General features: G+C 40.0%; 1 long non-coding RNA gene across 1 annotated transcript; it reads right to left on the bottom strand.

Moving 5' to 3' along the window:
* Window positions 1-5491: 5491 nt before the first annotated feature.
* Window positions 5492-6537, bottom strand: LOC131229612 (uncharacterized). The gene is made up of 3 exons (XR_009163482.1): window positions 6412-6537; window positions 5785-6308; window positions 5492-5711 (listed from the first exon to the last, which is right to left on the bottom strand). It is a non-coding gene; the product is annotated as an uncharacterized LOC131229612 (long non-coding RNA).
* Window positions 6538-11990: the final 5453 nt, after the last annotated feature.

Below are 11990 nucleotides of genomic sequence, written 5' to 3'. Positions count from 1 at the left end.
TATTTTAATTTTATTTTATTTAATTAATCTAAATATTACTTAATGACTATTAGCACTCAATGTCAGTTTATACAGGGTGTACCAGTGAAGAATCGCATAAGTCCGGTTAATCATGTAACGTCCTCTCCAACCAGAACAGTGTACTGAGGCGTCCTCGTAGGATTTGCCACAGGACCGTTCATTTAAACTACTCATGGTTTGGTGCCATAACTAAATTAAGTTAGGATTAGCCCATTAAAGTAGACTAGTCGGGTCGTGATTGGGCCAAGTGCGGGCCGTCAAGCCAAATGGCCATTTACACTTGGCAGCAGCTCGTGCGGGCTATACCGAGACATAGGAAGGTCAGAAAATTATAAAAATTGAGGGGAGCATAGATCTCACTGGGCTTGGGGACCATCACAGACCACGGACCCAGTGGACACCCAGAAGTGTAATCTGGCACTTGCCAGATGCGCCCCATCAATGCCAAAATTAGAATCTGGCACGTGTAAATAAAAACTGAAATGTAAGACATTTCGGCCATCAAATTTCTTCATAATCTACGATGAGGGTCTAATGTATTTTTCTACACCCGCCCACAAAATCTAGGTCCCGATCGTGACACGGTGACCGTTGATCACAAATCAGACCCGTGCGACCAAACTCCATATTTGATCATTCCCAAATTTTACATGGCCTTTCATCGGGTCAAGGAGCACCTATCCTATAAATTTCATAGTCAGAGGGCCACCAGAACTGTCCCGATTCTCCAAACAAGCTCTAGACCGCTCGTTGGTAGACCACTAGTTCCAAAACTATAAAATAATGTCTGTCTCATTGGGCTTGACGTCTATCGCGGGAATCGGACCTGGGTACGGTCCAGAACCGGTTAACTTGAACTGAAGGACGAGTGCATGAGAAGTGCAAATACCCTAAAGGAAGGGGTTGGAACTTAAGTGAATTGAGTCGTCCACTCTTATGCAAAGTTGAGGATTTCGGACCGTCGGTTTGAGACCAAACTTTACCCGTGGAGTAAGGATATTTCCTTGCTCATATCCGTATAGCCGCGGCCCCGATCGACCATCGGGGACCGTTGAACAGGCTTCTTATCATATCTGTCGATCGGCGCATCCAAATGGCGGGCCGATCATATCCATACATAGATCATCATTAGGGCTAGCTATCCTACGGTGTATATTGACTTGTACGCCTCATTGTGGGCCCTAGAGGCTAGAAAGACCTTCTCATAGGTCTAGTATAGTGAAAACCCATCCCTTAGGGCCATTTACACCAAACCTGAGACTATATAAAGGCATCCTTTGGGGCACCCCTCTCCCCATACGAATTTGCCCTAAGGAGCAAAGGGAGAGAGGAGAGAAAAAGGAGAAGGAAGAGAGGAAGAAGAGAAAAGAGGAGAAAGAGAGAAGGAGAGAAGGAAGAAGGGAGAGAAAGGTGGGCCAAAGGGAGGTAAGATCTAGAAACCCCTCTTCCCTTTTCTCAAGAAACCCCACATCCACAAATGCAAGTGATTTCCATCCGATTAGGGAGGTAAGCACCCATCCTTCTTGTAATCCTTTGTGATGAGATAGGATTTGTATGAAATCACTACCAAAAAAATGGGCAAAGGCTACGGATTAAATCCGTAGCCTTAGACCTAAGGCTACGGATTAAGTCCGTAGCTAGTCCGTAACACGACCGTCGTCGTAGGTGCCATAATGATAGGTCTGGAACCTATGGCTACGGATTAAATCCGTAGCTATAGATCTATGGCTACGGATTAAATCCGTAGCCTTTTCCCCTGTAGCAAAAAAATTAAACAGCTATAGATATTATTTGTAGCTGAAAGTCCGTAGCAATAGGCCAAAATTTAAAAGGCTACACCTATCTGATTATTGGCTACGGATTAAATCCGTAGCTATATGCCATAGCAATTATATCTGCAGCAAAAACTTTAAACAGCTACGGATATTATTTGTAGCTGAAAGTCCGTAGTAATATTCCAAAATTAAAAAGGCTACACCTGTCTGACTAGTGGCTACGGTCAGTATCCGTAGCTATTTTGTACATTGAAAAATTAAATTACCTGTTTATTCAAATACCACCTGTTCATTTAATTACCACTTGTTCATTCAAATACCACCTGTACAATCATTCATTCATTCAATTACAATCATTCATTCATTCAATTACAATTACAATCCTTCATTCATTCAATTACAATTACAATCAATTACAGTTACAAATACAATAATGCTGAAAATACAAATCTTTGGCTTCATTAGAGAAATGTGCTCGACTTCACCGAATTTCAGCAGCTTCGTATATTCCATCATCCTACAAACAGTCATGTCATTCATAAATTAGAATGCCCATTAGAGAAAAGAAAGACAGTGAAAGAAGTGCATCACGTATAACCACTTTTTTTTCTTAATGAATTAAAAAAAAAACTCAAAGAGGAATGAAATTGACACAAAAGAAATGGTCTCACCATATGATTATAGGTTTAGGTTTGGTTTAGGTTTAGGTTATAGGTTTAGGTTAAGGTTAGGCTATAGGTTATAATTAAGTTTAGGTTATAGGTTAAGGTTTAGGTTATAGGTTTTGGTTTAGGTTTAGGTTATAGGTTATAGCTTTTGAAAACTTGATTATAGGTTAAGGTTTAGGTTTAGGAAATCGGGTTCGGGTTCGGGATCGGGTTTAGGTTTGGGCTTTCAAGTTTAGGTTTAGGTTAGGGAGTTGAGATTAGGATTAGGTGTAGGTTTGGGTTTAAGAATTTGAGAATACATTTAGGTTTTAAGTTAAAGGTTTTAGGAAAGGTTATAAGTTTAGGTTAAGTTTATGTTTAGGTTTAGGTTTAGGTTATAGGTTATAGCTTTAGGGAATTGAGAATGGGTTATGGTTTAGGGAAAGGTTAGGTTTAGGTAATAGGTTTTGGGATTTGGGAATAGTTTTAGGTTATAAGTATAGGTTTAGGTTAGGTTATAGGTTAAGGTTTAGGGATTTGAGTTTAGGCTATAGGTTTAGGTTTAGGTTTAGGTCTAGGTTGAGGTTTACGGAATTGAGTTTAGGTTATAGGTTTAGGTAATAGGTTTTGGGATTTGGGAATAGTTTTAGGTTATAAGTATAGGTTTATGTTAGGTCATAGGTTAAGGTTTAGGGATTTCAGTTTAGGTTATAGGATTAGGTTTAGGGATTTGAGTTTATGTTATAGGTTTAGGTTTAGGTTTTATGTTTAGGTTTAGGTTTATGTTTGGGTTTTGGGATTTGAGAATGGGTTCGGGTTTAGGTTATAGGTTTTGGTTTTGGTTTAGGTTATAGGTTTTGGGATTTGGGAATAGTTTTAGGTTTTAAGTATAAGTTTAGGTTAGGTTATAGGTTAAGGTTTAGGGATTTGAGTTTAGGCTATAGGTTTAGGTTTAGGTCTAGGTCTAGGTTAAGGTTTAGGGATTTGAGTTGAGGTTATAGGTTTAGGTTTAGGTCTAGGTTGAGGTTTAGGGAATTGAGTTTAGGTTATAGGTTTAGGTTGAGGTTATAGGGTTTGGGATTTAGGAATAGTTTTAAGTTTTAAGTATAAGTTTAGGTTAGGTTATAGGTTAAGGTTTAGGGATTTGAGTTTAGGCTATAGGTTTAGGTTTAAGTCTAGGTTGAGGTTTAGGGAATTGAGTTTAGGCTATAGGTTTAGGTTATAGGTTTAAGTCAAGGTTGAGGTTTTGGGTTATCGGTTAAGGTTTTAGGTCATGGATTTTGGTTTAGGTTATAGGTTATAGGTATAAGTTAAGGTTTAGGTTTAGGTTTAGGTTTAGGTTATAAGACATAGGTTTAGGGAATTGAGAATAGGTTAAGGTTTCGGTTTAGGAAATCGGGTTTGGGTTCAGGATGGGGTTTATGTTTGGGTTTTCAAGTTTAGGTATAGGTTTAGGTTAGGGAGTTAAGATTAGGATTAGGTGTAGGTTTAAGTTTAGGGAATTGAGAATACATTTAGGTTATAGGTTTATGTTTAGGTTCTAGGTTTTAGGTTAAGGTTATATGTTCAGGTTTAGGTTATAGGTTTAAGTTAAGGTTGAGGTTTAGGTTATAGGTTAAGGTTTTAGGTCATGGGTTTTGGTTTAGGTTATAGGTTATAGGTATAAGTTAATGTTTCGGTTTAGATTTAGGTTTAGGTTTAGGTTATAAGACATAGGTTTAGGGAATTGAGAATAGGTTAAGGTTTAGGTTTATGATATCGGGTTTGGGTTCGGGATGGGGTTTATGTTTGGGTTTTCAAGTTTAGGTATAGGTTTAGGTTAAGGAGTTAAGATTAGGATTAGGTGTAGGTTCAAGTTTAGGTTTTGGTTTAGGTTAAGGGTATGGTCCCTGCAAAGCAAAAACAGATATAAATATGGCCATCCGACATAAATGCCAGGCCCTTCCAATGCTGTTCATAAAAAATGGACAGCTTCATCATAGTCATAATAGCGGTTCCCTCTTTCCAGGGAACCCCGCTCTTCCGAATAGCTCCGACGCACATCCGGGTCTACTCCATTAATTTCGATCAAATACATAAACATGGCCTGTCCAAATGGCCAGGCCCCTCTAATGCTGTCCATAGGAAATTGACAGCTTCATCATGGTCATAACAGCGGTTCCCACCTTCCAGGGACCCCCGCTCTTCCGGATAGCTCCGACGCACATCCATGTCTGCTCCATCAATTTCGAGCAGTGGTTCATAAATACGGCCTGTCCAAATGGCTAGGCCACTCCAATCATGATTCAAAGAAGAGAACTCGAGGGTTTTCCTTACCTTTCATTGTATGCTTCCAAGGTACAGATGACCCCTGAAAGATACATACATCCTGGGAATCGATTGCTTCTCAAAACCGCAGACTGTTTTGTTTTGAAACTCGTTCATCTCACCTGAAAACCTGTCACATAATGAATAACTATAACCACAATGATAACTATTGTGAATGCACTATAATGAAAAAATTATTATTATTGGTTTAGGTTATTATTATTTTTTGTACACGGGGCCTACCTGATAGTCAAACAAACTGATTTTTTTTTGTTAATGGAAGATTTTTCAGGTGTGAGGCATCCATGTCATGAAACTTGTATTTTGGTGATGATGACCAAATCTCTTACATAAAAGTGAAGAATGTTGAGAATATTAGTTTTAATGAAGAAATGGAAAAAAAAAAGTGATGCTTTTAAAGTTTTGTATCCATACATCTAAAAAAAAATCTAATGACCCTCTTACTAGCTTGGATCCATTTACATGACTAAAAACATTTTATGGACCCCATGGGGCCCATCCACAAGGAGTGTCATGTTATTAGCTCAAATGCACTGTACTATTTCTTGTAACAAGCATTGAATACAATTTCTATTGTAACTGATTATCATTAGAAATAAAGGATTTGAGAGGAGTATATTACATAACTCCTCTCCTCATTCCTTCTTTTTCTTCTAAAATAATGAAATGAACAAAGATCTCAAGAAATGACATTATTGCATTAAAATGATGGAACAAAGAACTCGAGGGATGGCTTCCTTGTACCATGAGTTTGCATAAACTAAAACATATAAAATTTGAAAATTTGTAATCATGATTTGTCAAGCAATTTCAACACCATGATAGATCCGAAAGAAATTTAACTCACCTACACTCTTCCGTTTAAATAAAACATATCTTATTGATCTTTATTTCAAATCGCCTTTTGACTCATCCGAATCAGAATCACCTGCATTGTAACCTAACCAAAAACAATGATTTGAGTCCAGAAACAAACCGTTGTTAAAACAATGCCAAAAGGTAAAAGGGCTCACCTAAGTTCTTTTCACGGACCTTCCAAAATGATGATATACTCTTTGAAGCTTTGGTAATCCAAGCCTTTACCTAAATCAACCAAAAAATTAATAAAATAAAATAAAACCTTACTAATAAAAACACCAATAAAGATACAAAAGAAACTCATTTTACCATAAAGGTAAAAAGAAGTTCCTTGCTCAAAACCCGATTCTTATAGTGTCAGTGGTAAATGTTGGCCACCGACAAAAATGCATTGGCAATGCTACCTTTTGTTGTAGTGTCGTCCGTTGATTTTGGTTGTGGGGCCTACTCAAAGAGCGGACTGGCTTGATTTTATTTCCAGGTGATCGTCATGGTGAAGCCCACCTTGTGCATTGGTCCAGTTCCCTACAACATGTATCATGTTTGGGAGAAAGACGAACCTCATAGAACCACTTGATTTGATGGCCTGATCTACTTCCAGCATGCAGGGACTGGAACTATTAAAGTGCCATGCACAACTAAAACTTTCAATGGCCAGTCCATTGTAACTCTGTCCAAACTAATTCCCAACAAAAAAGGATTGCTAACAAAATTGATAAATAGACAATCTCTAGCCCATGCCACATCCAAAGTAGTAAAGCCATTCATAACAAATAACTTACACTAATAATGAATAATGTGAATCACCTCCTTGGTTGTGAAAGTTGAAGAGTGTTTGTAGAAACAATCGAGAAATCTGTAGAAACAAAATGCTTCTCATGAGAATATTGAATAAAATTGACATAAAATCCACGCCTATTACAAAAACCAATCATTGAGAACAAACACTCTGAGATCAAATCTAGGTTTGAATTCATGTCTTTCAGCCCTTGTCCATACGAGCTCCATGAATCTTGCTTTCCCTGAGGAATAAAGAAACCAATAGAGGCACTCAACATAGATTCACCAAAAAACTGAGCTACGAAAAGAAAAATCCAGATGTAACCTCTAAAAGACCCCCTTTCCTAGATGAAACAAGGCCGTGGTTGAATATCTGTTGCAATCAACAACTCTGAGCAATGTTGTTGTGTCCTGTACGTTGTAATCAGCCAGTTTTCCAACATGGCCAGGACCTGACTAATACATGTGTTCTCTCCAAGAAGTAAGAGCTCCCCATTTGACCAATACATTTAAGTTCACGAGCTACTCTCAAAATATAGGCTTTGGGCCAAAATGGGAACTAAGCTTTTAAGTTCTTTAGTGCTTGCCATCCTTAGACAAATGCTCAAATAGACATTAGGTAAGTTGAGATCATGAGCTACTTCTATGATAAATGTCCAAACAGAGGTAGTTCAAGGTACCTTAGAGGTAGAAAATCAAGGTTATGACCTTGTGATAGTATAACATCCAAGGGCTATATGATAAAGTAACAACTGACGAGAACAAATGGTTAGTCTATCATAGGACAATGAAGAACACAAAACAACTGAAATCCTGCAAAATCCATTAGAGAAACATGAAGTAGAATTTCTCAGAGAATTGATTAAAAAAACAAAGAAAAGAGAAACAAATTGAAAGTGCATGAGTATAAAGAGAAACAAATTTCTCAGAGAATATGCATAGTTATGCATTAGCCCGTGAGCTTCAGTACTTCAGAAGCTGTGGAAAAGATATAAATACCTTCTCTCAGGCATTTTACCAAACAGCCTCAAGGCATCATCAATGCTACCACAGTTGGCATCATTATTGTAAATATAAGAACCAAAAATCATGCAAATCAGATCATTGAAGAAGCTTCTATCCTTAATGATCTCATAACGAAAAAGGACTCATTTCTACAATCAATGATCTCTCCACTAAAACCATAAATCAACATTTCAAAAAGCAGAACAAGGAATTCAACAAAGATAAACCTAATTCCGATCAAATCTCAATTCAACATAGATTATAAGAAAGGAAATGAAGGAAGAACAATATACCTGATTTTTTACCGCCGATCACTCCCTCGAAACCCTAATTTCCATCGGAAAACGACACACCCAGAATAAGAACTACGAAAATACCACTACACGCACCTCGCACCTGCGGAGCTTCGGGCCTTTCCCGATCTCTGGACATGATTTTTGCCTTGGACTATCAATCGGACAGAGGAGAGAGCGCCATCCCAGGACATAGATGTTGGGAGAGGAGGGTTTGGGTTTGGGTTGAGAAGGAGAGTGGGAGAGAGAGATAGAGAGGGCGGAGATGCGTTGGAGAGAGAGCGAGGAGAATGAGAAGATGGAGGAGAGACCGGGAGGGAGAGAGAAGATCGGGGAATGGAGGAACAGAGGATTAGGGAACGGAGAGAGAGAGAGAGAGAGAGAGAGAGAGAGAGAGAGAGTATTGGGCGCGGCTCCAATTTTTAGCACGCGCCCAATTTTGGGCGTCCTTTCGTGAGACGGACCTGGACGGTCCTATCAAGAGCTCTGTGGGGTCCACCATGATGTATTTGGGTCATCCATTCCGATCATTAATTTTAATAAACTATTTTATTTGATGATCCCAAAATTAAAGTAGATTTAACCCCCAAGTGGACCACACCATAGGAAGCAAATGTGATTTAATCTCTATGTTTCCTACCGTGTGGTCCACTTGAGCCTTCGATCTACCTGAGTTTTTATTTCCTATCCTAAAATAATATTTCAAAACAGATGGACTGCTTAGATATAACATATATATATTTTTAAGCCCTGTAGGGCCCCTTACACCACCGTTAATTAGGAATGGTGAAGCAACATTTTAGCTACGGATTAAAACCGTAGCAACATTAGCTACGGTTTATATCCGTAGCAAAAAACTGACGTAGTTTGTAGCTTTTGCCCCTTTTTTTGGTAGTGAATCCTAACATGCAAGTGCATTGTCTTAGGATTCCGGCCGATCAACATCAAGTTTGGCGTTTCTAGGTCATTTTCCAAGATCTCAACGATCCATAGGTGCGGACTATTACTCTTAGGTGACCTAGCACCAATTTTAATACGAGATTAATGATTTTGATTGCTTGGATGTTATTTTTAAAAGCCTAGAAAATCCTAGGAATTGTATGTTGGTTGAAATGGTATGGATTTATATGTTTGACTCTCTCTCTCATGATGTCGTTTATGTTTCTCACATGATTCGATGTATGGATGATCATATGCTCATGCCGTGTTGATTTTTTTTATACGTTGTTGCTTCATATTTCGTATGATTTCATTACTCTTGTGTATATGATTTCTCAACATGGAGGAAGTGTTAACTTCCTCAATAACCCACACCACACACATACACTTTATTTATAATATTAATGATTTGCTTATAGAAGAATTTGAATTGTATGTTGAGTAACATGAGATCACGGTGTTGAATATGCTTGATGCGGCATTGGTAGTTGGCATGCTATAAGTCACTACTCCTACCCTTGGGTTGGTCAGGAACATGAGGAGAGCGAAGGTGGTTCCGTTGGTAGGACCACCTTGAGGCTAAACACATGGGTTTGGACGAGTATGTGTGGGCGGCAGTAGTCAGGCTACATGGGTCGCTTGTACCCGATGTCGTTCCGCCACATACTTGCCTGAGCTCGTGCGGTTTAGTCCACTGGCTGACCCACCTAGTTTGTTAACCTTGTTTGCTCACATATGTATGGAAACTGGAACACCCTACCACCATTGTAGCCTATCGATACCGGATGGAATATTGATCCACAGTCTCGTGAGCCGGGCATGGTGGAATGGGACACTATGTCCGAGCTGTCGGCCTATGCTGGGGTGACGCGCCTCCCCGTAGTGACCGCGAGCGACCCCACATTCAGCACCCCCATGTGCTTGAAGTCGGGGATGGGGGAAACCCGACGGGGTCAAGGATCGCGGGGTCTCGGCCTCACACATTGGGAGGTCTTGGCCTCGCAACTAGTTCAGGGCATTTGATACGTGGGGTGTATCAGATTTTCAAATCTGCTGGATGAATGGACTTAACTAAGAACCTGGTTAACATCATCATTACATGGCATTAGCTAGGTTGGCGACTTGGCAGTCGAGGTCGCACTGAGAGAGTGTTGCATTGGCGATCGTTAGATGTTGTCGCACGAGAGAGCGTTGTGGTGAGGGCATACATCATATCATCCTGCATCCATGCACATTAACAAGACTAGATAGATGTTTATGATTGATTGCTTTTCATTAAATTCTTATTATAATTGATGCCTGTTGTGACTTAAGGCTAATAGCACCCACTGAGTTGATCACTCACTCCCACTCTGGGACGGTGTTTTAAAACACCAACCAGACCCGTTCATAGATGCAGGTAATACAGATTTCATGGAGCCTGGCGATGCGAACCTCGAGGAGGAGGACGAGTTCCCTTACTTCCAGTTGATGAGCAGGACCCCGTCGGATCAGTAGATGGGTCGTTGGATCGCTGCGCAGAGGGCTCAGCTTTATTCCTTTTTAACATATTATTCTTTTGTGATTTTGTTAGGTGACACCATGTGTGACCCTTTATATTTTTCTTGCTCATGTATATGTGTGTATATATATATATATATATGTATGCTAGTTCTCTTTCATTTCAGTCGGCAGGTGCATTTGTGCTTCATGTTCCAGGAACTCCAGGCTGCGCATTTAAACATAGATTAATCGCATATTAATGAAAACCAATTACAAGTGACCCCGGGAACTCGGGAGTCGAGCGTATGCACGACCCCCGATTTTCAGGGTGTTACATTATGTCTCACAGATGAGGTTCTTTACAATGTCATGAGGAAAAAAATTGCAGCTAAGTTATGGGCGAAGTTAGAGGATGTTTATGTAAAAAAAAATCCTCTAAAAATCGCCTACACTTGAAGCGGTAGTGGTTTAACTTCAAGATGGCAGAGGGTGGAGATCTGAAGGCTCACATCAGCAACTTTAATAAACTGGTTTACAAATTGTTGGATATAGAGGAAGTGATGAAAGATGAAGAACAAACATGTATATTGTTGAATTCTCTTCTGGCGTCTTATGAGTCATTCAAGGGAACAATGTGCTCAACGAATAAAACCCTTAGTGTCGACACCATTATCTCAACCCTTTAAGGAAAGGCTATGAGAAAGCTTAACGTCGACATGAGAATATCTTCTGATGCACTGGTTACAAGGGGTATAAATTCTAAACAAGGTACAAGTTTTTCAGGTTCTATATCCAAATCTAAAGGCAAGGGCAAGGGAAATGTAAAGTGTTAGAACTGTGGGAAGGAAGGACATGTGAAGAAGGATTGTGAAATTGAAGAGAGAAGATTCTGAGGCTTCATACAGGGAGGCCAATGCTGTCACATCAGATGGATTGAGTAGATGTGATGGTGATATTTTGTATGTGTCTTCGCTTAGACGGCCATACGATGTTCGTAAGGACAAGTGGATGCTAGACATAGGGACATCTTTTCACATGACTTCTCATCGGAGTTGGTTCACCCGCTATAGGGAGTACGATGGTGGACATGTATTTATAGGCAATGACATTGCTTGTAATGTTGTGGTCGTTGGTTCGATGCGCATTAAGATGGTTGATGGGGTGAAGTGTACCTTTACTGATGTCAGGCACGTTCTTGACTTGAAGAAGAATCTGATTTCTCTTGGTGTACTTGAGGCGATGGGCTGCAAGTTCACAGGTATTGATGGTACTCTTAAGGTATCTAAGGGGGCACCGGTAATCATGAAAGTGCAACAACTCGGTAACATGTATAGGTTGATCGGGAGCACTTCAAAAGGTGGAGCTATAATAGTTATAGCGGATTTCACCTCTGCACGTGTGTGGCATGTTGGGCATGGTCACATGAGTGGGCAGGGTAGGAAGGCTGAGACGTGCAGAAAAGGATACAGAGCAGGTGGAGCAGCCACCTATGAGAAGAATCACATGGCATAATCGCAGGATATCGGCGAGGTACATGGACGACTCTAATATCGCAGAGGATTCATCTTCTATTCAGATGACTCTAGATGAGCCTGATGTTGAGAAGTGGAAGGTGACTATGTGAGATGTAATGGACTCGTTGTACCAGATCGACACATGGGAGCTGGTGGAGCTTCCAGTGGGCTGGGAAGCGATTTGATGCAGGTGGATCTTTAGGAGGATTCAACATAGATACAGAGTGAGGTTGGTGGTGATGGGTTCTGCTCAGAAAGAAGGGATCAACCTCTTAGAGATATTCGCGCCGACGGTATAACAAGTGTCTATTAGATCCGTGATTGACAGTAGTTGGCCAATGTGATCTT

This window comes from Magnolia sinica, chromosome 16, assembly GCF_029962835.1.
Source record: "Magnolia sinica isolate HGM2019 chromosome 16, MsV1, whole genome shotgun sequence".
In the NCBI taxonomy this organism is placed as follows: Eukaryota; Viridiplantae; Streptophyta; class Magnoliopsida; order Magnoliales; family Magnoliaceae; genus Magnolia; species Magnolia sinica.
Note: the sequence above shows the minus strand (reverse complement) of the source record. Positions and strands in the feature narration are given on the sequence as shown.